The 26,875-nt window shown below is 45.7% G+C and overlaps 1 pseudogene; it reads right to left on the bottom strand.

Moving 5' to 3' along the window:
* Positions 1-11,220: 11,220 nt before the first annotated feature.
* On the bottom strand, positions 11,221-12,243 carry LOC119923516 (annotated as a pseudogene).
* Positions 12,244-26,875: the final 14,632 nt, after the last annotated feature.

Here is a 26,875-nt window from a genome sequence, read left to right as displayed (position 1 = left end):
TTATTTTATGGTGATACTGAATATCGTGGATTGTTCTATCACTAAAGCTGTGTCGCGAGCCCCTGGCCCAACCCTAATTGGCTCTATTGGAACATAACAGCAGCAGACTGAAATATACACAAGTTGAGAGAGACAGGAGGCAGGAAGAACAGCAAGGAAACTGATAGAGTAATCAGGGCAGGATAAGATGAAACCCTGAATTAACAGTAGTAGTTTGGATGGGGAGGAAAGGACAGATTTAGGCGATGTTATGAAGGCTGAACAGACTTGATTTAGGGATAGATTGAATATGTGGGTTGAATGAGAGAGAGGAGTTCAGGATAATTCCAAGGTTTGGTCTTGTGAGACAGGAAGGATGGTGGTGCTGTCTAAAGTGATGGGAAAGTCACGGGGAGGACAGTTTGGGTGGAAGATAAGGAGTTTTGTTTAGGAAATGTTAAGTTGGAGATGATGGCAGGATATCCAATTAGAGATGTCTTAAAGGCAGGAGGAAATGTGAGACTGTAGACGCGGAGAGAGGTCAGGACTGGAGATATAGATTTGGGTATCATCAGCATAGAGGTGGTAGTTAAAGCCATGAGTTCTCCAAGGGAGTGAGTGACGATGGACAATAGAAGAGGACCTACAACTGAACCTTGAGGTACTCCCGCAGTTAGGTGGTGGGAGGCAGAAGAGGAGCCAACGAAAGAGATGGAGAATGATTGGTCCGAGAGATAGGAGGTGAACCAGAAAGGGACAGTGTCAGTGAAGCCAAGTTTGGATAATGTTTTCAGGTGAAGAGGGTGGTCGAGAATGACAAAGGCAGCTGAGAGGTCGAGGAGGATTAGGATGGAGAAGACCGTTGGATTTAGTGAAAAGGATATAGGTTTTGATATTTTAACAGGCTGTTTCTGTGGGGTGGAGGGGACAGAAGTCAGATGAGAGGGGGTCAAGGAGAAAAATGGAAGAGAGGTACTTGAGGGCAGCAGGTGTAGATAACTTACTCAAGGAGTTTGGAGAGAAATGATTGGAGGGAGATGGGGCAATAACTGGAGGCAGCATGGGGTGAAGGGAGTGTTTTATAGGGTATGGGAGACATGAGCATGTTTGAAAGAAATGTGGCCTCCTGTTCAACTTCCCTGTGACAGCCCTCACCAGATCTGGATATCCACCTCCAGCAGTTAATGGACTACTTTTCTATAAGGACGTGCCAAAATGACCTCAGGGCCTCATGAGGCCCAGATGCCTTCTGGGAACAGAGCCATTAGCAGAGCTTGGTTGAAATTTCACTGTCCTTCTGTTAACTAGTTTCAGTCCCTCAAGCCGCTTCATTCATTCATTCATTCATTCATTCAATCGTATTTATTGAGCGCTTACTGTGTGCAGAACACTGTACTAAGCGCTTGGGAAGTACAAGTTGGCAACATATAGAGACGGTCCCTACCCAATACTGGGCTCACAGTCTAGAAGGGGGAGACAGACAACATAACAAAACATGTGGACAGGTGTCAAGTCGTCAGAACAAACATTTCCCATCTCTGTTCTTTGGGAGCATCTCCATCTTCTTCTCTAGAGCCTAGACCCTGGGCACCACAGCTACTACCTGAGGTGGGTAGAACCTAAAGTGTAGCATTGGTAATGGAGCAACAAAGGGTAGGATTTGAGTGGAAAGTGGAGGGAACAAGAAAAAAGAAAAAGCGGGAGCCAGAGAAAGAGAAGGGGTGTGTTTCTATCAGCTCTATTGTACTCTTCCAAGGCATTGGTACAGTGCTCTGCATGCAGTATGTGCTCAATAAATACCATTGATTTATTGATTAATTGGAGGAATTTATAGGGAAGAGAAGAGAGGTAGAAGGAGATGAGGAAGCTGATAAGTGGGAGGAAGCTGGTGAAAGGGAAGGGAGCAAATTAGGGTGGGAGAAATTGGAGATATCTGGGAGCTAGTTTGAAGGGGAAATCAAGAGAGACATAGAGAAGTCAACAACCTACCAGGATCTCTGGAAGAGAACCCACAAAACTCCAGGACTCCTTTCCATTCCCAGCATTCCAACATTGTTACTTAAAGAATGAACCAAAACTCCAGAGGTCTGATACAGTGCTGTGTACTTGAAGAAGGTGAATTGGAGCTTGGTCAGTCCATATTAATACCTGCTGCCAGTGTTCCCCTCAATCTAATGGGTCAGGAGATGCCCCATTTTTATGGTATTTGCTAAGTGTTTATTATGGGCTAGGTACTGGCTGGACACATTACATGTCCCACAAAGACTCACAGTCTTAATCCCTATTTTACAGATGAGTCATCTGAGGCAGAGAGAAGTGAAGTGCCTTGCCCAAGGTCACAAAGCAGAGAAACGTGACCTCAAAAAACTTCAGTGGTTGCCCATCCACCGCCACATCAACAAAAACTCATCATCATTGGCTATAAAGTGTTCAATCACGTGGCCTCCTCTTACCTCACCTCTCTATTCTCCTACTACAATCCAGCCCATGCACTTTTCTCCTCTAATGCTAACCTTCTCACTGTGTCTCATTCTCATCTTTCTTGCCTTTGACCCCTCACCCACATCCTGTCTCTGGCCTTCAATGCCCTCCCTCCTCAAATCTGGCAATTACTCTTACCCTCTTAAAAGCCTTATTAAAGGGATTTTCTCTCCAAGAAGCCTTCCCTGACTAAGCCCCCATTTATTCTTCTCCCACTCCCTTCTGAATCAGGTAACTTGCTCCCTTTGTGTATCCCCCCTCCCAGCCCCACAACACTCATGTAGATATCTGTACATCTGTAATTTATTCATTTAGATTAATGTCTTTCTCCCCAGCTCTAGACTGTAAACTCGCTGCCAACAGGGAATGTGTCTGTTTATTGTTTCATTGCACTATCCCAAGCACTTAATAGAGTACTCTGCACACAATTAGAGCTCACTAAATATGATTGAATGATTGAATGAAAGTGGCAGAGTTCAGATTACAACCCAGGTCCCTCTGATTCCCACGCTCAGGCTTTATCCACTAGGTCATGCTGCTTCTCCCTATTCCCCTTTTACCTCTTCAATGTTCCATGCCCCTCCTTGGTTCTGCTCTGGTGACAGGTTTCCTGTCCTCCAAAGTCACTCTGGGACAATCGGGGTCATTTCCAAGGTATGTCTGCGTATTTTGGAGTGATCCCTTATAGAGTCAGCATATTCCTTGCAATTGGCATGGTCAGATCAGCTGGCATGACCTCTGTACCTTGAAAATTCCCTATCAATCAATCAATGATATTTATCGAGTGATTACTATGTACAGAACACTGCACTAAACGTTTGTGAAAGTACATTGCAAGAAAGTTAGTAGGCATGTTCCATGCCCAAAGTAAGTTTTCAGTCTAGAGGAATATTAGGGTTTCTTCCATAGATGGCACTACCATCCTTCTTATCTCACAAGCCCGTAACCTTGGCATTATCTTGGACTCCTCTCTGTCATTCAACAAACATATTCAATCTGTCACTAAATTCTCTCCATTCCACTTTCACAGTATAGCTAAAATCTTCCTTTCCTCACCATCTAAACTGCTATCACGTTAACACAATCACTCATCCTAACCTGCCTGGACTACTGCATCAGGCTCCTTGTTGATCTTACAGCCTCCTGTCTCTCCCCACTCCAGTCCATACTTCACTCTACTTCCTGGATCATTTTTCCACAGAAACAATCAGGACATGTCACCCCACTCCTCAAAAAACTCCACTCAATGTCCATCCACCTCAACACCAAACAAAAACTCCTCACCATTGGCTTTAAAGAACTCTACTGCTTTGCCTTCTCCTATTTCACTCGCTTCTCTCCTTCTATAACACAGCTGCACACTCTGCTCCTTTAGTTCTAGCCTTCTCACTGTGCCTCAATCTTGCCTACCTCACCACTGACCTGCAACACATGTAATGCCTCTGGCCTGGAGTGCTCTCTCTCCTCAAATCTGACAGACAGTTACTCCCTCTCCCTCAAAGCTTTATTAAAGGCACATCTTCTCCAAGAGGCTTTCCCAGACTAAGCCCCATCTTTTGTTATCTCCCACTCCTTTCTGCATCACCCGGGCTTGCTCCCTTTTTTCTTCCCCCTACCAGCCCCACAATACTTGCACATATCTGTAATTTATTTATTTGTATTGATGTCTGTCTCCTCAGCTCTAGACTGTAAGCTTGTTGTGGGCAGGGAATGTGTCCGTTTATTGTTGTATTGTACTCAACCAAGCAGTTAGGTGTGTTCTGCACACAATAAGCACTCAATAAATATGATTGAATGAATGAATGATTGAATGATCACCTGGAGACAGGAGGAGTTTTCTTGTCCCTCTGTGATTACTGCTTTCAATCACGCCCCCCACCCCGCCCACCACACACACCACCTTCACTTTCTTCCTTTTGTAAATGTGGTTTTGAGGCTCTTTCTGGACATGATGGGATCACGTCATTCTTGCTGCAGTTCAGTTGTCATTAATGGCTTTTGCCAGTAGCTGTTGTGATCCCATCATCTTGCCTTGTGCTTCTTTCACTGCTGTGCCATGAACGTGTCTGATTCACCCTGTCCTCCTGTTCCTTCTCATAAACCGCTTACCTATACAATTTGAGTAATTCAATCATTTCCCTCTCCACCAGCCTCAAATGGTCAGCCACCTTAACAGGGAGTAGGGAAGGGACCTAGTAGAGGATGAAAAGAGTTAGTTAGAAGCGTAGAAGGGAGCTAGTTTCAGACATTAAGGGAGTTACTTAAGAAGAGAAGGGACCTTACAGTTCCACAGTGCTTTTCAGGACCGTGTACTGTGACATGCTAATGAAGCATAATTCTTCGAGATGATCCCATTGAGCAGCGATTCATGGAGTCACCCCACTAGGCCTCTGTGAACTTTATATTAGGAGGTCTCTAGACTTTCTGAGCAGGAAGGCTGTACTGGGGAAGAGGGAGATGGGACTTTGTGTTGAAAGTCATATAATGCGATCCAGATCCCAGGTCTACAATTGTGAATTTGTAGAAGATATCTTAAATACAAATCCTATTAATTAATTTCCAAATGCTTGAACGTTTCAGTACAGATGACTAACAGACTCATCTTACCTCTGGAGGGAGGGAAACTGTAAATTCTCCAGGGGTTGGGGAGTGGATGGGGAACAGGCAGTTGGAATTGCATCAAAAGACTCAGGAAAAGGCAGAGGTGGGCAGGGGAGGCAGGGCCATGTAGGATAGTAATCAACCCATTTGCCTTGCAGTTGATAGACTTGACAGGACACAAGGACAAATTAGGAAGTCAACGACGTGGTTGTTACCACTCTGGCAACACTGACCCAGCCAAAAGGGGAAAGAAGTTAGCTAGAATAGGAAAGGAACCTCTCTGGGTGAGGAGAGAAAAAGATATGTGGAGAGTTTCACAAAGGCACATATCCTCCAAGAGGCCTTCCATGAATAAGCCCTTCTTTCCTCTTCTCCACTCCCTTCTGTGTTACCATAACTTGTTCCCTTTATTCATTTATTCATTCAATCATATTTATTGAGCGCTTACTGTGTGCAGAGCACTGTACTAAGCACTTGGATCCCTCCCTTCCAGACCCACAAAATGCATTTACATATCTATAATTTTACTCATTTATATTAACATCTGTATCCCCCTCTAGACTGTAAGCTCAGTCTAGTAGTCAGGGAATGTGTCTGTTCTATTGTTGTATTTTACTCTCCCAAGCGCTTAGGGCAGTGCTCTGCACACAGTAAGCACTCCATAAATACAGGTGACTGACTGACTGCCAGATTGACTTAATCATTAATGGTATTTACAGTACTTACTGTGCCCACAGCACTGTATTAAGCACTTGGGAAATAATAATTCAAAAGAGTTGGTTGACATGTCTCCTGTCCTCACTGAATTTACACTCTAAAGGAGGAGGAGGGCAATAATGAAAATAAATGATTTCTAATTTATAACTTAGAGATAAGTATGTAAATGCTGTGGAGCAGAGGGTTGGGGGAATATCAAATGCCCAAAGGTCACAAATTCAAGTGTAAGAACCGTAAAGACTTGTACTTGTTCTCATGGAGAAGAAGCAGTGTGGCTTAATGGATAGAGCACGGGCCTGGGAGCCTCAAGGACCTGGGTTGTAATCCCAGCTCTGCCCATGTCTGCTGTGTGACCTTGTGTAGTCACTTAACTTCTCTCGACCTCAAATAACACATCTGTAAAATGGGGTTTAAGAGTGTGAGCCCATGTGGGACAGGGACTATGTCCAACCTGATTGACTTGATCTACCCCACTGTTTAGAACAGTACTTGGCACATGTTAAGTATTTTCAATGTGCCAAGAAATGTTCCAAACATTGGGGTAGATCAAGTCAATCAGGTTGGACATAGTCAGTGCTTAACAAGTACCATTATTATTATTACTTATGATTGTTTTTGTTAGAGGAATTATGGCTTAGATTCAGCCATGGCTAGATCTTTCGATTATAGTCATTGTGCCTCAGGCTGGTTTTGTGACCTTGCATAAGTCACTTAACCTTTCTAGCACACAGTTTCAGCAAATAGGTATAAAATACCTGCTCTGACTGCCACTTAGATCATGAACCCTCACGTGACTTAAGTATCATGTTTGTTCTGATTTTCTTGTTTATCTTGTATCTAGTACTGAGCTACGCACAACATAAACAATAAATGATTAAATAACTGTCTTTCCACAGGGATTAATTTTCCCTCCTTTTGAAAATGCACAAGTTGATCCTGGTGTTAGAGATATTGAAGTGGCAATTTGGGCCAGAGCCAAGTTTGTAGTATTACGCTCAAACCTTCTGTGAGCTTCCTGAGGGCAAAGAATGTTAATATTAATAATAATAATAATAATAATAGCATTTGTTAAGCACTTGTTATGTGCCAGGAACTGTACTAAGCACTGGATCTGTCTTCCTATGCTTGATTTTCCTTTGTGGGCTAGGGATGACTCAGGGATGTGATCTTCCAATAAGCATTACTCTTTCTTGGCAGGGGAGTCTCATATGACCCATGGTGAATAATAACAATAATTGTAGCATTTGTTAAGCACTTTACTATGTGTCAGACACAGTACTGAGCGCTGAGGTGGATACAAGCAACTCGGATGGGACACAGTTCCTGTCCCTCATGGAGCTCACAGTCTCAATCTCCATTTTACAGATGAGGAAATTGAGTCCCAGAGAAGTGAGGTGACTTACCTAAGGCCATACAACAGACAAGTGGCAGAGCCAGGATTAGAACTCATTATCTTCTGACTCACAGGTCCATACTCTAACCCCTATGCCATCAATGATGACAATAATGATCATGATGAAAAGGAGGAGGAGGAGGAGTAAGATGATAATGATTTTGATGATGGTGATTGGGGAGAATGGACTGACCCTCCCTACAGGAGGCTCAAGTCTAGTACCCCTACTCCCCAGCTCTGTCCCTCAACATACACCTAGCATCATGACCCTAGGATGGCCCCACACTGGTGTTCCCCAGATCATTCCAGTGGCAATCAATCAATGGCATTTGAGTGCTTTCCACGTGTTAGACACTGTACTAAGCAAATGGGAGTATACAACAGCAAGGGACATGCTCGCTACCCTCAAACAACTTCCCATTTAATGGGGAGATGTTATTTACAAGCAGCATAACCTAGAAGAAAAAGGATAAATCAGGATGTAGTACAAACATATCAGCATGTAACAGTTGAACAAATAATTGAAAGTACACATTAATATATGAATAGAATACATACATAAATAAAAATATACGTGCATGAGTGCTGAAGGTAACAATGTAATACACAGGTTTGTTAAGTATGGGTGTTGGGCTGACAAAATTGTAATGTTGGGAAATAATTAGAAAAGCTTTCTGAAGGCAGTGAAATTTTAGGAGGACCTTGAAGATGGGGAAAGCAAATTGGGTTTGGGGAAGGGGGACTCCTCCAGATGATAGATGAAAATCAGTCCAGTCTCAAAGTCTTTGGGGCTGAGAATCTTTGCGAAAGAATTTATTAGATAGTCAATGGTTCGCTCAGCACCACTTGTACACTCTCATATGTGTCAGTCCTATTCCTGATGCATCAGTGAGTGCAGTGAGGAAGTAAGCAGGCCGGAGTGTAACACACTGCAAACTGCACAGGAAGGGATTTGACCATAGCATAGTGGCCAAAATGTACTTTGGTACTTAACCCAGGAGGCAGCTACCTTGGTAGCCTTTGTAGTCTTCACCACCCCTCAAGCCAGTTAATTTTCAGGATTCCTAATGAGCTTGTCCACAATGTGAGACATCCTGGGTGGTCTGCAGTCCCCCCAGTGGCATAGATCCGATAGGCATTCCATCATTTCTGGCTGTTTCACCACTTCTACCCACCTCCCCTTGCCACCTCCTACCATAATGAAAGTATGGGCAAGAATTTGGGAGAAGTAAGGGGAGCACTCCTTCACAAAAATCAAAGTCGTTTAAGATGTGTTGCCAGAAGAAGGGGTGACTCTTGGGTGAGAGAGCTAGGGTGGACATCTGCTTTTGGTCCTTGTTTTCATTCAGTCACTCAGTCACCTTGCCCTCCTCTTATCTCACCTCACTACTCTCCTACTACTATCCAGCCTGCCCAGTTTGCTCCTGCAATGCCAATCTACTCATCATACCTCAATCATATCTATCTCACCACTTACCTCTTGCCTAAGTCCTGCCCCTGGTCTGGAATACTCTCCCTCTTCATATTCATCCATCCTGCTGCCAGCACACACTCTCCAGCTACTGGAGAGAATCTGAGGGAAAACGAACGGCTGGGCCCCCCAGGCTGTATCCTGTTCCACAAGGAAGACCCAATCTTCTTCCTTCCATTAATCTCCAACTCTTGAGAGAGTTGTTTACATCTGCTGTCTCCTCTTCCTCTTCTCCTCTTCTCTCCTACATCCCCTCCAATCTGGCTTAAGTCCCCTTAACTACACAGAAACAGCCCGCTCCAAGGGAAATAATGACCTTCTTCTCACAATTTCTGATGGTCTTTACTCTGCCCTAATCCTCCTAGACCTCTCAGTTGTATTTGACACTGCAGACCATCTCCTTCTGGAATCTTTATCCAACCTTGGATTCACTGACACTGTCCTCTCTTGACTCCTCCTGTCTGTCTAACAACTCCTTTTTAATATTTTTCACTGGCTCCTCCTCTGCCTCCCACACTCAGTCAGTAAGCATCCCTCAAGGCTCAGTTCTAGGTCCCCTTCTATTCTTTATCTGCACGCACTCCCTTGGAGAACTCACTTGCTCCCATGGCTTAATTTACCATCTCTATGCAGTTGATTCCCAAATCGACATCTCCAGCCGTAACATCTCCTTTCCTGCAAACTCTCATTACCTCCTGATTTCAAGGCTATATCTAATATCCCACCAACAACTCAAATTAAACATGACCAAGACTAAACTCCTTATTTTCCCTCCAAAGCCCTGCCCCCATGTCTTTCCTATCACTGTAGACAACACCACTACTCTTCCTATCTCAGAAGCCCCTAACCTTGGCGTTGTCCTTGACTCATCTCTTTCATTCCTCCCGCATATTGTCTGTCACCAAATCCTGTCAGTTGAACCTTCACGTCATTTCTAAAATCCACTCTTTGTTCTCCATCCAAACAGCTCCCAAACTAATCCAAGCCCTTATCCTATCCCACCTTGACTACTCCATTTTCTGCCTCGCTGACCTCCCAGCCTCCTGTCTCTCCTAACTCCAAACCATACTTCACTCTGTTTCACGGATAATTTATCAACAAAAATGTTCCGTTCATGACTCTCTGTTTCTCAAGAATTTAGAATGGCTGCCCATTCACCTCAGCATCATTCTGAATCTCCTTACCATTGACTTTTAAGCACTCAATTATCTTGGCCTATCCTACCTCACTTCACTAATCTCCTACTACAGCCCAGCCCGCACACTCGATTCCTCTAGTGCCAGCTTATTCACTGTGCCCCGATCTCGTCTATCTCTCCATCCATGTCCTCCCCATAGCCTGGAACTCCCTGCCCCTCCATATATGTCAGAACACCACTCTCTCCCCTTTAAAAGCATTACAATGGTCACATATTCTCCAAGAAGCCTTCCCCAAATAAGCCCTCTATTCCTCTGCTCTTGCTCCCTTCTGTGTCACCTGTGCACTTGGATCTGTGACCTTTGGACATTTAATATTCACCCCACTACCAACCCCACGGAACGTATGAACATATCTTTGAATTATATATTAAGTTATTTATTCATATTAGTGTCTGCCGCCCCCTCTAAACTGTAAACTTCTTTTGGGCAGGGAATGTGTCTATTATAATTATTATATTGTACTCTCCCAAGTGTTCTGCACACAGTAATCACTCAATAAATACATTTGATTGACTGATTGAGCATTTACTGTGTGCAGAACACTGTACAAAGCATTAGGGAAAGAACAACATAACAAAGTTTACAGGCACCTTTTCTGCCCATAATGAGCAGGAGAGACACACAGTAATGCAAATAAATGAATTATGATCTGTACATAAGTGCTGTGGTGATGAGGGAGGAGTGAATACGTGGTGCAAATCCAGGTTTATGGTAGTTTACATATGAGCAAAGAGGGGATAAGTAACTCAGTTTAAGGTTTTATAAGAAACAAGAAACTATAGACTGTTTTTCGGTGGTTGGCACCATCTTCTTTAATCCACCCTTTCAATTGATCAATCAAGGAATGGTATTTAATGAGAGCTTATGCTAAGCACTGGGAAAAATGCATCAGAAGGAAGACACAATTTCCCTGTCGCCAAGGGGATTACAGTCTAACGGGGGAGACAGACAGAAATTATTTACTAATAGTGGGATTAGGAGGGAATGTAAGGATACAATTGGGAGTAGCATGATTCTGTCATGATGAACTAGTTGAATCAATATCTAATGTACGTTTAAAATATTTCTATTCCTAGAAGGTGAAAATGGATATAAAAACATAAATGCTGAAGTTGACTTTTGGTCTGATGGGGGTTGGGCTGTTGAGCATAATAGGTGTCTTGGAAGAGGTGGGATTTGAGAAGGGCTCTGAAGGCTGATAGAACTGTGGTCTAGTGGATTTGAGTTGTGAGAGAGCTCCAGACCAGGGAAACAGCATGAGGAAGAAGATGGAGTCAGGAGAATCTAGAACAGTGAGAAATTGATCTGGAGGAGGTAAAGAGGGAGAGCTGAGGAGAAGCAAGGGAAGACTACTGTTCTATAGCAGGTAGGAGTCTCTTTCATGGGGCACTCCAATCTGATTTTCTCCTCCTCAAGGAAACGCCTCCCAGGATCATCTTCTTCAGTGCTCCCTTCACCTCCTGGATTCTCAGGGTGTAGATGATGGGGTTGAAGGTTGGAGTGACCATGGTGTAGAAGAGGGAGACAGATTTGCCTTGGTCTTAGGAGTAGTTGCCTCCAGGCTGGAGATACATGAATATTATGGTCCCATAGAAGATGATCACGACCAGGAGGTGAGAGGAGCAGGTGCTGAAGGCCTTTTGTCGACCCTCAGAGGTCGAATAATAATAATAATCATCATCATCATCATCACCATCATCATCATCATCATCATCATCGTCATCATAACCCTTAGCACAGCCCGGGCAATGAAGCCATAGGAAACCAGGATGAAGGCTGGAGGGACGAGGACCACAAGGATGCTAAGGGTGAAAAGGACAAGTTCGTTCATGGTAGTGTTCACACAGGCGAGCTTGATGAGGGCTGTGACCTCACAGATGAAGTAGTCCAGGTGGCGGAGGCCACACTGAGGCAGCCTCAGTGTGAGCATGGTATGAACAAGTGAGTTGGTCACCCCACTCAGCCAGGATACAGATGCCAGCCGCTCATGGGGTGCATGAGCATTGCATAGTGCAAGGGCTGGCAGACTGCGGCATAGAGGTCCAGAGCCATCAAAGCCAGGAGGATGCACTCTGTGGAGCCTAGGGCCAGGGAGACATAGATTTGGATACACAGCCCCCGAAGGCAATCGTCTTTTGGGGTCCCCTCAGGTTCACTAGAATCTGAGGGACCAGGCTGGTGGAGAAGCAGAAGTCCAGGAAGGAAAGGTGGCGGAGAAAGAAGTACATGGGAGTGTGGAGACGAGGGTCCAGACGGGAGACCACCATGATGACTGTATTGCCCAACAGAGTCAGGAGGTAGAAAAAGAGTACAAACACAAAGAGCGCAGCTTCAAGGTGGGGTTGGTCTGAAAAGCCCAGGAGGATGAATCCCTTAAAGGAACTTTCAGTGGTTTCCACCATTACCCTGGGATCCTACTCCGCTACAGAGAGAGCAGGATTATAGACTGTGCCCTTTGTGGCAGGCGTTTGAGGCATGTTTTGGGACGTCTGAAGTGTCAGTCTCAAGAGTGACGATACCCCTTCCACTCTTTAGCGCTTAGAACAGTGCCCAGTGCTTAGAACAGTGCTCAGTGCTTAGAACAGTGCTTTGCAGATATTAAGCACTTAATAAATGCCATTATTATTATTATTTTTATTATTATCATTATTATTATTATCCAAACTGCTACCACATTAGTGCAAGCATTTATCCTGTCCTGCATTGATTAATGTGTCTGCCACCTTGCTGACCTCGCTGCCTCCTATCTCCCCACACTCCAGTCTCTTCTCCACTCTGCTGTCCGAATAACTTTCCTTCAAAAACGTTCAGACCAAGTTTCCTCACTCCTCAAAAAACTCCAATGGGTGCCCATCCACTTCGGGATCAAACAAAAATTCTTCACCTTTTGCTTTAAGGTACTTAATCACCTTGCCCCCTCCTAACTCACCCTGCTACTCTCTAATTACAACCCAGCCCGCACATTTCTTTCCTCTAAAGTTAACCTCACTGTACTTCGAACTCATCTGTCTTTCAGCTGACCTCTTGCCCACATCCTGCCTTTGGCCTGGAATACCCTCCCTCTTCATATCAGGCCGATAATTGTTCACCCCCATTTCAAAGCCTTATACAAGGCACATCTCCTCCAAGAAGGCTTCGTTAAGTCCTCCTTTCCTCTTCTCCCATTCCCTTCTGCATCATCCTGACTTGTTCCTTGCATTCATTCTCCCCACAGAACTTTTGTAAATGTCTGTAGTTTATTTATTAATTTATTTATGTATAGTAATTCCTTTATCCCTTTCTAGACTGTGATCTTGTTGTAGTAAGGGAATGTGTCTGTGGTTGTACTCTCCAAAGCACTTAGTAAAGTACTTTGTAAACAGTAAGCACTCAATAAATTCATTCATTCATTCAATTGTATTTATTGAGCGCTAACTGCGTGCAGAACACTATACTAAGCGCTTGGGAAGTGCAAGTCGGCAACATATATAGATGGTCCCTACTCAACAACGGGCTCGCAGTCTAGAAGGGGGAGACAGATAACAAAACAAAACATGTAGACAGGTTTCAAAACCGTCAGAATAAATAGAATTATAGCTATATGCACATCATTCATACAATAAATAGCAAATATGTACAAGTAAAATGAATAGAATAATAAATCTGTACAAATATATACAATTGCTGTGGGAAGGAGAAGGAGGTAGAACAGACTTGGGGGATGGGGAGGAGGAAAGAAAAAAAGGGGTTCAGTCTGGGAAGGTCTCCTGGAGGAGGTGAGCTCTCAGTAGAGCTTTGAAGGGAGGAAGAGAGCTAGTTTGGAGGATGTATAGAGGGAGGGCATTCCAGGCCAGGGGAAGGACATAGGGCTGGGCGTTGACGGCAGGACAGTTGAGAACAAGGCACAGTGAGGAGGTTAGTGGCAGAGGAGCGGAGGGTGCAGGCTGGGCTGTAGAAGGAGAGAAGGAAGGTGAGTGAGGAGGGGGAGAGGTGATGGAAAGCCTTGAAGCCGAGAGTGAGGAGTTTTTGCTTGATTCGTAGGTTTACATGCAACCACTGGAGATTTTTGAGGAGGGGAGTGACATGCCTAGAGCGTTTCTGTACAGAGATAATCCGGGCAGCAGAGTGAAGTACAGACTGAAGCAGGGAGAGACAGGTGTATGGGATATCAGAGAGGAGGAGGATGCAGTAATCCAGTCAGATTAGGATGAGAGATTGAACCAGCAAGGTAGCAGTTTGGATGGAGAGGAAAGGGTAGATTTGGCGATGCTGTGGAGGTGGGCTTTGGTGATGGCTTGGTTGTGGGGGTGAATGAGAGAGCGAAGTCGAGCATGACACCGAGGTTGTGGGCTTGTTAGACGAGAAGGATGGTAGTGCCGTCTACAGTGATGGGAAGGCCGGGAGAGGACCGGGTTTGGGAGGGAAAATAAGGAGCTCAGTCTTGGACATGTTGAGTTTAGATGGTGGGCAAACATCCAGATGGAGATGTCCTGAGGGCAGGAGAATAAACGAGCCTGGAGGGAGGGAGAGAGAACAGGGGTGGAGATGTAGATTTGGGTGTCATCAGTGTAGAGATGATAGTTGAAGCTGTGCGAGCGAATGAGTTCACCAAGGGAGTGAGTATAGATAGAGAACAGACGGGGACCAAGAACTGACCCTTGAGGAACCCCTACAATAAAGGGATGGGAGGGTGTGGCAGACCTAACATCTGGGCCTAAGTAATAAGCCAGGCCCCCCGGCCTTCCGTGCTCACAGGAAGACCGACAAGGAACCATGAAGGAAGTCAGGCTGCTAGATAAATAACTTGGCGCTGGTCTGAGAATTGCCTTAGGAACCTGCCGATCTAAGCATGAGCTCAGCCTTGCTGATAAGCTCAGCCTTGCTGATAAACTTGCAGTCATCCGCCTGTCACCGGACTCCCTTGAGGCTCCTCACTGTATAAAATCCTCCACGGTGTGCTGAATAAACAGTCTCCTTGTCCACCTTGAGACTCGCCTGGCCTGTGTAATTCCAGAGCGCGTGCCCGTCTCCCCACTGCGCCGGACGCGTGGAGACAGACGGCAACAAATGGCGCCCGAACAGGGACCTGAACCCTGGACCCTCTGACTCAGCACCGCAACCCTCACGGAAAAACTCACCACTGCTCAGTGACTCACCAAAGAACGGAAAAGGTGAGGGCATTTAAGTTTACTTTCGTTTTCAAACACCAGGCTTACTACAGGGAAGAAAATGGGACAGATACCCAGTACAGAACTCTGAGCATGGTAGGGGCCCTGGATAGCACTCTGAATATGGAAGGTATCCTGTACAATACCCTACATGTGTTAGGTACCCCGTATGGAACTCTGAACATTAATTCATTCATTAAATCGTATTTATTGAGCGCTTACTGTGTGAAGGGCACTGTACTAAGCGCTTGGGAAGTACAAGTTGGCAACATATAGAGAAGGTCCCTACCCAACAGCGGGCTCACCGTCTAGGAGAGGGAGACAGACAACAGAAACAAAACATATTAACAAAATAAAATAAATAGAATAGAAAATATGTACAAGTAAAATAGAGTAACAAATCTGTAAAAACATATATACAGGTGTTGTGGGGAGGGGAAGGAGGTAGGGCGAGGGGATGGGGGAAGGAGGGGGCTCAGTCTGGGAAGGCCTCCTGGAGGAGGTGAGCTCTCAGTAGGGCTTTGAAGGGAGGAAGAGAGCTAGCTTGGCGGATGTGTGGACGGAGGGCATTCCAGGCCAGGGGGAGGACATGGGCCGGGGTCGATGGCGGGACAGGCGAGAACGAGGTACAGTGAGGAGGTTAGAGGCAGAGGAGTGAAGGGCGCGGGCTGGGCTGTAGAAGGAGAGAAGGGAGGTGAGTTAGGAGGGGGCGAGGTGATGGAGAGCCTTGAAGCTGAGAGTGAGGAGATTTTGCCTGATGTGTAGGTTGATTGGTAGCCACTGAAGGCAAGGGCTGTGGGGTCTGCAACTGGGGAACCCCTCTCATCAGCAGGTGGAGCTGGGTTGGTTTTGGGGTGCTCCCATCAGCTCTCTCCTCACCATTTTTTTCTAGACATGGGAGCTTTTGGGATTTGATCTACCCCTGAGCTCTGAAACCAACAGAAGCAGTGGAAACAGTTTTTATGAAAACATAGCTCCCCTCCTCCTTGGAGCATGGGCTCTTGGGAGCCAACTTATTTTTTCCAACTTATCCCTGGCCTGGAGAGTTCCCAAACAAGGCTGGCTCCATAATAATAATAATAATGATAATGATGGCATTTATTAAGCGCTTACTATGTGCAAAGCACTGTTCTAAGTGCTGGGAAGGTTACAAGGTGATCAGGTTGTCCCACAGAGGGCTCACAGTCAATCCCCATTTTACAGATGAGGGAACTGAGGCACAGAGAAGTGAAGTGACTTGCCCAAAGTCACACAGCTGACAATTGGCAGAGCCTAGAAGGATTCTCTCCTCAGAGCTTGCCGCCATAGACGCCCGGGACTCCGTTCCCCAGAGGTCCGCCCGCCCGCCCGCCATCACACCAGGCGGCCTTGCTGCTCTCGGAAGGATCCTCTCCCCAGAGGGCCCCCATAGACGCCCGGGTCTCCGTTCCCGAAAGGCCCGCCCGCCCACCATCACACGCATGGATCCCGCTGCTCCCGGAAGGATCCTCTCCTCAGAGCGCCAGAGAGGCCCGCCATAGACGCCCGGGACTCCGTTCCCGAGAGGCCCGCCCGCCCGCCCGCCATCACACCGCGTGGCTCCCGCTGCTCCCGGAAGGATCCTCTCCTCAGAGCGCGCCGCCATGGACGCCCGGGACTCCGTTCCTGAGAGGCCGGCCCGCCCGCCCGCCCGCCATCACACCGCGCGGCCTTGCTGCTACCAGAAGGATCCTCTCTTCAGAGCGCCCCCATAGACGCCCAGGACTCCGTTCCCGAGAGGCCCGCCCGCCCGCCCACCATCACACCGCGTGGCCCCCGCTGCTCCCGGAAGGCTCCTCTCCTCCGAGCGCCGCCATAGACGCCCCCTGCTTCCACTGCCCACCTCCACTTAAGCGACCTTCCTTATAGTGTCTCCCAACCCCCCTTCCCGGTCCGGTCCTGACTGACTCTCCTCCCCCACCCCGCACCCCGGGGAAAAGACCCTTGTTATCACCAAGTTCCATTAACGACAACCTCATTCGCACCTACTCAGCCTTGCTGTCCCGCCATCGACCCCGGCCCACGTCCTCCCCCGGGCCTGGAATGCCCTCCCTTTGCCCATCCGCCAAGCTAGCTCTCTTCCTCCTTTCAAGGCCTTACTGAGAGCTCATCTCCTCCAGGAGGCCTTCCCAGACTGAGCCCCTTCCTTCCTCTCTCCCTTGTCCCCCTCTCCATCCCCCGCATCTTACCTCCTTCCCTTCCCCACAGCACCTGTATATATGTATATATGTTTGTACATATTTATTACTCTATTTATTTATTTATTTTACTTGTACCTATCTATTCTATTTATTTTATTTTGTTAGTATGTTTGTTTTTGTTCTCTGTCTCACCCTTCTAGACTGTGAGCCCACTGTTGGGTAGGGACTGTCTCTATATGTTGCCAGCTTGTACTTCCCAAGCGCTTAGTACAGTGCTGTGCACACAGTAAGCGCTCAATAAATACAATTGATTGATTGATTGATTGATTTGAACCCATGATCACTGACTCCGAAGCCCGGGCTCTTTCCACTGAGCCACGCCCAAATGAACAGGTGAAGCACGATGGGGAAGGAGGGTTGGGAGCACAGGAGAGGGAAGGGATGTCCAGACCCCAGTCTCACTCATCCATTAGGACCGAGGCCCGAGAAACTGGACCATGGCCACCCATAGAGACAGTCCCAGAGGTTGCACTGGAGGCCAGGAGGCCAGGCTCCCTGCTTCCCCACTGTCCAAGGAGTCCTCACTGTTGCCTCAGAGGTAGTTGGAGGAAAGGAGTTAATATCCACCACATAGAGGCAGAGAAAATGGGGCTGGTTGTCCCAGCCCTGTTCCTGGCCTTTTGATTTACTTAGGCCAAGCCACTTAATTTATCTGAGCTTCAACTTCCTCATCTATAAAATGAAGGGAAGAACTTTGTTCTCCCTCCTTCTTACACTATGAACATCATGTGGAACAGGGGCTGCATCTGATGTGACTATTTGTCCCTAAACTGGCTAAATACATGCTATTATCATTATAATAATAATAATCATTATTACCCAAGTGACAGAAAGGGAGTCTCTTAATTTCCTACATTTGCTCAGCCTATTAACCAGGCAAATGGAAAGCAGGCCGAACAGAGAGAATGGAGATTTTTCAGATAATTCCAAAAAAATAAAGTTAGTATGCACCAAGAACTTATTGTGTGCAAAGCACTGTATTAACCATGATTATTAGACATTATCCTTAGATGTCTTGGGAATCACCATCTAGGAATAAGTGGGAGGGTAAACAATGAACCTGAAAGAAAAGATGAAATGATAAAAATCAGAAAACAGCAGGAAAAAGATAAAGATCATAGGGATTGCAGAACACTGCATGTAACAGAGTACTTTCAATGTTTTCACCACCCCGGTTGTATTGTCCAGAGTCCAAATGTCACAATTACCACAACAACCACAACAAACACAGTCCTTGGAGGAAAGAGCAGGATGGTGCCTGGAGACACACTTCAGTCAATCGTTTCAACTGTTCAATCAATTAGTCAATCAAAGGCATTTATTGAGTGTTTACTGTGTGCAGAGCACTGTACTAAATGCTTGGGAGAGTATAATACAATAGAGTTGGTAGACACTTTCCCTGTCCACAACAAGCTGGAGGGGGATACAGACATCAGTATAAATAAGCAAATTATGGATATGTACAAAAATGTTGAGGAACTGAGGATGGAGTGCCCAGATGGTCCAGATTCAAGTGCTAGTTCCCCCACTAACCTTTCCAAAGAGCAAAATCTAACTTTTCATATCGAATCTCTTTGTCTGGGGCAGTCAAAGGGAAGAGAAAGATGACTGAAAATCTCACAGCTGATAGTAACAGTAATGATAACATTAAGTATCAAAATTCTATACTGTGAGCCCATTGTTGGGTAAGGGTTGTCTCTATTTGTTGCTGAATTGCACTTTTCAAGCGCTTAGTACAGTGCTCTGTGCACAGTAAGCACTCAATAAATCCAGTTGAATGAATGAATAATATAATTGTGGTGTTTGTTAAACATTTACTCTGTGCCAAGCACTGTGCTAAGCATTGGATTAATCTTGTACATATTTATTACTCTATTTATTTATTTATTTTACTTGTACATATCTATTCTATTTATTTTATTTTGTTAGTATGTTTGGTTTTGTTCTCTGTCTCCCCCTTTTCGACTGTGAGCCCACTGTTGGGTAGGGACTGTCTCTATATGTTGCCAATTTGTACTTCCCAAGCGCTTAGTACAGTGCTCTGCACATAGTAAGCGCTCAATAAATACGATTGATGATGATGATGATGATGATTAATCAACTGCTCCAGAATGAAAGAAAAGTTGCAGTTTGCAGCTGGGGCTAGAGTTGTGTTGCTTTGTTTCGTGTTGCTTGTTAGGCGGTTGTTATATACTAAACACTGCTCTAAGTGCTGGGATAGGTACAAGTCAATTAGGTCAGACAGACAGAGTTGTGTCTTCTCCGTCCATGTGTACTCTCTCAATAATAATAATAATAATAATTGTGGTTATTTGTTAAGCACTTCCTATGTGGAAGGCACTGTACCAAACACAAGGGTGGATACGAGCAAATTCGGTTAGACACAGTCCCTGTCCCATGCGGAGCTCACAGTCTTCATCCCCATTTTACAGATGAGGGAACTGAGGCACAGAGAAGGGAAGTGAGTTGCCCAAGGTCACATAGCAGACACTTGTTGGAGCTGGGATTAGAACCCAGTTCTTCTGACTCCCAGGCCTGAGCTCTACTCACTAGGCTACACTGCTTCTCTCTAGTGCCCAGCCTAGCACGCTTTTCACTAGACACCCTGTACAGTGCTCTCCAAACAGCAGGCACCTGGTTCAGTTGTCGTGACACTGTAGATGCCCAGTATAGAGGTTTACTTGAAGAAAAGGCAGCTTTACTTGGGAGATTTTGTCTGGTCGTGGTGAGTGAGAAGGGTCGCTGAGTCCTGTAGCCAGGATCCCCGGTTTCTGTGCAGCTCTGCACCTTGCAATTAGGAATTCCAGACGATTTCCAAAAGCTTCCCCTAGACCGTAAGCTTGTTGTGGGCAGGGAATGGTTCTGTTTATTGTTATATTGTACGCTCCCAAGCACTTAGTACAGTGCTTTGAACACAATAAGCACTCAATAAATATGACTGAAAGAATGAAGATTTTCTAGTCTGGAGAAAACCTGGGCCAGTTCACTGGAGCCTGGACAGCCACAGACTGAGAGGTGGGGGAACATTGAAGTTTTCAGAGCTAGAGAGGATGTAGGCAAGTCAAACACGGAATTGCTGTTTCTCAGATCCCATCCCACCGGGGTCCAGTGGGGTCCCCACTGGAGCTGGAGGAATGCGGGTTCAGAAAAAATAGCAATAAACTTTTCTTCCCCCAGTAGGAAATTTTCACTGTGAACCCACTCCCCTGGGAAGTTGTATAACCAGAAATACCTTAGCAGGTCCCACGGGGACTTGGATAATTCCATGGTCAGTGATGGTTCACTGGGAGGGGCATAGGAGAGAGGAGAGAATCAGGGAGCAAAGGAGAGGGATGGGGCATTGGATGGTGTTTGCTGGTCCATGGGGGTAGAGTTGGGGATGGAGACAGGTGAGTTAGGTGTGTTGGATGGTTTATGCTGGGAAACTGAAGGGAGATTCAGGGATGGAGATGGGAGAGGTAGATGTGTTATATGGTTCCTGCTTGGTTACAGAGAGGAGAGTTGGGAATGGAGGGGGAAGTGTTGGTGGTATTGGGTGGTCTATTCTTCACCTGAAGGTGGTATTCAGCAGGACACGTAGAACACAGTTATTCCCAGGGTCCTCTGGGCCTTCAGTCAATCAACTGTCTTTATTGAGCACTTTCTGTGTGCAGAGCCCAGTAATAATAATAATTATTACTATGGTATTTGTTAAGCACTTACTATGTGCCCGGAACTGTACTAAGCACTGGGGTAGATCCAAGCAAATCGGGTTGGACAGAGTCCTTGTCCCACGTGGGATTTACAGTCTTAATCCCCATTTTGCCGATGAGGGAACTGAGGCCCAGAGAAGTGAAGTGACTTGCCCAAGGTCACATAGCAGACAAGTGACCAAGTGCTTGGAAAAGTACAATATAACAGACACATTTCCTGCCCTGTTGAAAGTTTAATCTTGGGCTGCACAGGCCAAGGAGCTGAGCCAGGTGAGTATTTGTTCAGAAGTTGTTGTTGAGAAGCAGTGTGGCCTAATGGAAAGAGCACAAGCCTGGAAGTCAGAGGACCTGAGTTGTAATCCTGGCTGTCACTTGTCTGCTGAATGACCTTGGGCAAGTCACTTCACTTTTCTGTGCTTTAGATTCCTTATTTGTAAAAATAGAGGGATTAAAGTCTCCTGCCTAGTCTGTGATCCCCATGAGGTACATAGACTGTGTCCAATCTGATTACCATATATCTACTCCAGTGCTTCTTACAGTGTTTGGCACATAGTAAGCACTTAATAAGTACCACTAAAAAAAGGAAAGGGTAGAGGTTGGGATAGCATCTCTCTTTTTCTGGTGCAGAAACATGAACCTATTCGTCCAGTTCTACAGCCCTCATTATCCCTACTTTCCCTCCCTTCTGTGTCACATATGCACGTGGATCTGTAACTTTAAGCACTTAAGCAGCAGCGTGGCTCAGTGGAAAGAACACGGGCTTTGGAGTCAGAGGTCTTGGGTTCAAATCCCGGCTCCGCCAACTGGCAGCTATGTGACTTTGGGCAAGACACTTAACTTCTCTCTGCTTCAGTGACCTCATATGTAAAATGGGGATTAAAACTGTGAACCCCCCGCGGGACAACCTGATCACTTTGTAACCTCCCCAGTGCTTAGAACAGTGCTTTGCACACAGTAAGCACTTAACAAATACCATCATTATTATTAGGGGAGCAGCGTGGCTCAGTGGAAAGAGCACAGGCTTTGGAGTCAGAGGTCATGAGTTCGAATCCCGACTCCACCACATGTCTGCTGTGTGTCCTTGGGCAAGTCACTTAACTTCTCTGAGCCTTAGTTACCTCATCTGTAAAATGGGGATTAAGCCAATGAGCCCCCCTTGGGACAACCTGATCACCTTGTAACCTCCCCAGCTCTTAAAACAGTGCTTTGCATATAGTAAGCACTTCATAAATGCCATTATTATTATTATTATTATTATTATTATTATTATTATATCCCTAATTTGTTTTAATGTTGGTCAATCAATCAATGCTATTTATTGAGCACTTACCATGTGCAGAGAACTTTAGTAATCACTTGGGAGAGTACAGCACAACAAAGTTGGTAGAAATGTTTCCTGCCCAAAAGGAGCTTCCAATCTAGTCAATCAGTCTATCATAGCTATTGAGTGCTTGCTGTGTGCAGATCACTGTATTAAGAGTTTGGGAGTGTACAGTGTATCAATAAACAGATGCATTTCCTGTCCACAAAGAGTTTACAGCCTAGGGGAGGGGAAGACATTAATGTAAATAAATAAATTACAAATATGTACATAAGTGCTGTGGGACTGGGAGGGGGGATGAGTAAAGGGAGCAAATCAGGACAATGCAGAAGGGAGTAGGAGAAGAGGAAAGGAGGGTTTAGTCAGGGAAGGCCTCTTGGAGGAGACAGGCCTTCTATAAAGCTTTGAAGCAGGGGAGAGTTATTGTCTGTGAGATATGAGGCAGGAGGGCACTCCAGGCCAGAGGTAGGATGTGGGCGAGAAGTCAGTGGTGAGATAGATGAAACTGAGGTACAGTGAGAAGGTTCGCATTAGACGAGTGAAGTGTGTTCTAGTAGGAGAGTAGCTAGGCAAGGTAGAAGGGGTAAAGGTGATTGAGTGCTTTAAAGCCAATGATGATTTTTTTGTTTGATGTGGAGGTGGCAACCACTGGAGTTTCTAGAGGAGTGGAGAAACATGGCCTGAATGTTTATCTAGAGGGGAATCAAAAATGAAAAAGTAATGCCTAGACTCTAAGTTCCTTATGGGAAGAGGGTGTGTTTACCAGCTCTGTTGCACTCTTCCAAGTGATTGTTATAGTGATCAATAAATATCATTGATTTCACTGATTGACTGAGGCCCGTGAGAGATGGCAGGGTTTATCTCTCCCTGGTGGTGAGTGGAAAGGCCAAGAATGGACTGGCCTGGCTGGAAATAAAGGGTCTGGTTGTCCCACAAACCCTCAGGGCCCCATTCCAGTGTAGCCAGCCTTTGAACGGCACCCAGGTGTTTCAGGTGAGTGGATTGTCAGATTGCTAAGTGGATTATCTGCTTATCCACAGTGGAATTCAGGACTGATTTTTGGGTTTTCATTCATTCATTCATTCAATCGCATTTATTAAGCACTTACTGTGTGCAGAGCACTGTACTAAGTGCTTGGAAAATAGGATTCAGCAACAAAGAGAGACAATCCCTGCCCACAACAGGCTCACATTCTAGAAGGTGGGAGACCAACATCAAAACAAGAATCAGGCATTGATAGCATCAATAGAAATGAATAGAATTACAGATTTACAACAGAATTACAACTAAACATGTCAACAGTCAGTAGTATAAAGAAATGGAATTACAGGTATGTACATATGTACACAAGTGCCTTGGGGATGTGGGGGTAGAGCAAAGGGAGCCAACTGGGACAATGGGGAGGGGAGGGAGAGTTGAGGTAAAGCGGGGTTTAGTTTGGGAAGGTCTCCTGGAGGAGGTGTGCCTTCAAATATGGCCATTTATGGGGACCTGTACACGGGTGGCATGGGGTCCAGCTGGGCTCACAACATCATCTTCTTCGTTATTGTTCCCTCAGCAGGAGGACCTGCCGAGTGGCACAGACTGTCGAACTAGGTTCTTGGGGGACAACAGGAAAGTTGCTCCATTTTCCTGCTTTGAGAAGAGGGAAAAGGATTTCTCTGCTCCAAATTCCAGGCTGAGAACTTCCAGGATTCCAGGGACCCGCCCTGCTCATGCTGGAGCAGCTTCTCTATCTCCTGATCCAGCAGTGGATACCAAGTGAGGCTGTGTCCCCTCCACCCATAGCCTGGCAGTGGTGGTTGTAGTGGCTGCAGCTCCCCACAATTGGCTGGGAGAGCCCCAGGAATCCCCACTGCCCTGCCACAGGGGTCAGCTCCGGGTTCATCCACACATGCTTTGATTTCGGAGGAAACTCTGCACTCCTCTCCCCAGTCTGTTCGTTCCCTACACTAGTTCCTTCCTCCTCTGGAACTTCACAGAAAGTCCTGCCTCCTTTTTTCCCAGAGCCTCCTCCTCCTTAGATTATCAGGTGACCTAGCAATTCAAACTATGAGATGGATCATTTAGTGCACAATAAAAAATGTCCATTTGTCATAGGATTTTGAAAGATTTAGTTTGAATAATGTTCATAGATCAAAATGTGCCAACACATTATGGAACCCTCCCATCTTCTCCCTTCTTCACTTCTCCCGAGCTCACCTTCTAAACTGCTCCTTCTAACTCTCGATGCACTGGTTCTCTCTTCACTCATGCTTCTCCCCAGCCTCGAACTCCCACAGTGTATTTCTTCTTTCCTCTGCTTTTGGGTATATGTGATATAAATATACAAATAGAAGAAGTAGCATGACATATCAGAAAGAGCATGGGCCTGGGAGTTAGAGGACCTTCATTCTAATCCTGGCTCTGCCAATTGCTTGCTGTGTGATTTTGGGCAAATCAGTTAACTTCTCTGTGCCTATGTTTCCTTATTTGTAAAATGGAGATTCAATACCTGTGTCCAACCTGATAAACTTGTACCTAACCCAGCACTTAACAAATAAAATAATTATTCATTCAGTCATTTTTGTTGAGTGCTCACTGTGTGCAGAGCACTGTACTAAATGCTTTGGAGAGTACAACAATACAATAAACACATTCCCTGCCCACAGTGAGCTTACGGTACTTATAGAGCTTACAGTACTACTACTACTACTAAAAAGCTTTATTTACATATGAAACTGTACATTCAATTATTTCTTCGGTGTTTTTTTCCTGATGTGCTCAGTCTGCCTATCACTATAATTGGTCTTCCTCCAGCTTCCACTATTGATAAAGAATTTTTGTCTGTCTCCCTCATTGGAATGTGAACTCCTCAGGGTCAGGGAATGTGTTATTTGCTACTTTTCCACTCTGCTAAGTGCTCAGTATAGTACTGAGCCCCCTACGATGCCAGTTATACTTGATTGCTTAGTTGCTTCAGCGATTTCCATAAAGTTTTTGATAAATCTGAAAGAGATTTCCAAACTGGCTATACGCTAATTTTAAGAGTCTTGCAAGGAAATTCATTTTCAATTCTGCCAGCTGCTGCTTCCTACTTGCATACTATAATAACTCTTGGGAAACTAGGCAGGAGATGGGGCTGGTGCCAGCAAGGAGAGAGGTTCCAATGGGGAGACAGAAATCTCAGGTGCCCTGAGGCATTGCAGGTGTGTGAGAAGCCCTTGAGGCTGTCCTATGTGGTGGCCTGGGCCAGCTCTTGGCAGGGTGGGCAATGAGCTGAGCTGTGGGTGAGTTGGTGGAAAGTCTTGAAAAAGGAAATCAGTAGTCAATCAATAAATCATATTTATTGAGCCCTTACTGTGTGCAGAGCACTGCACTCAGCACTTGGGAAAGTACAATATAACAGAGTTGGTAGACATGTTCCCTGACCACAAGGAGCTTACAGTCTAGAGGGGGAGACAGACATTAATAAGAGTAAATAAATTATGGATATACTGGGGGGGGGTGAATAAAGGATATAAGTCTACATGCAAGGGTGATGCAGAAGGGAGTGGGAGAAGAGGCAATGAGGGCTTAGGTGGGGAAGGCCTCTTGGTGGAGATGTGCTTTTAATAAAGCTTTGAAGGTGGGAAAAGTCATCACCTGTCAGATGTGAAGGAACAGGGAGTCCCAGGCCAGAAACAGGAGGACATAGACGAGGTGGTGAGATAGATGAGACTCAAGTGCAGTTACTAGGTTGGCATTACAGGAGAGAAGCGTGTGGGCTGGGTTGTAGTAGGAGAGTAGTGGGGTGAGGTAGGAGGGGGCAAGATGAATGCATGCTTTAAAGCCAATGGTATAGAGTTCCTGCTTGATGCAGAGGTGGATGGGCAGCCACTGGAGGTTCTTGAGGTGTTTGGAAACTGGCCTGAACGGTTTTGTAGAGAATGATCTGGACAGCAGAGTCAAGTATGGACTGGAGTGGGGAGAGACAGGAGGATGGGAGGTCAGCAAGGAGGCTGATGCAGTAATCAAGGGAGGGATAGGATAGGATTAATGTGGGGGTTGTTTGGATGGAGGAAAAGATGGATTTTAATGATGTTGTGAAGGTTGAACAATCAAGATTTGGTGACAGATTGAATATATGTTTTGAATGAGAGGGTTGAGTAGAGGACAATACCAAGGTTATGGGTTTGTGAGACAGGAAGGATGGTGGGATTGTCTAAAGGTATGGGAAAGTCATGGGTTGGACAGGGTTTGGGTGGGAAATGAGGCAGTTTGCTTTAGACATGTTAAGTATGAGATGTCAACAGAACATCTAACTGGAGATGTCCTGAAGGAAATTCAAGGAAGAAACTTGAGACCACAGACAAGGAGAGATCAGGGTTGGAGACGGAAATTAGGACATCATTTGCACAGATAGTTGAAGCCATGGGAGCGAATGAGTTCTCCAAGGGAGTGGTGTAGGTAGAGAATAGAAGGGAACCCAGAACTAAACCTTGAGGAACTCCCAATTAGGGGATGAGAGACAAAGGAGGAGCCTAAAGAAAAGACTGAGAATGAGCATTCTGAGAGCTAAGAGGAGAACCAGGAGAGGACAGTGTCAGTGAAGCCAAGGTTAGATAATGTTTAAAGGAGAAAGAGGTGATTGATTTTCTACTGAGAGGTCGAGGAGGATTAAGATGCTGTAGAGG

This window comes from Tachyglossus aculeatus, unplaced genomic scaffold, assembly GCF_015852505.1.
Source record: "Tachyglossus aculeatus isolate mTacAcu1 unplaced genomic scaffold, mTacAcu1.pri scaffold_1_arrow_ctg1, whole genome shotgun sequence".
NCBI lineage: Eukaryota > Metazoa > Chordata > Mammalia > Monotremata > Tachyglossidae > Tachyglossus > Tachyglossus aculeatus.
This window is presented reverse-complemented; position numbering and strand designations above follow the sequence as displayed.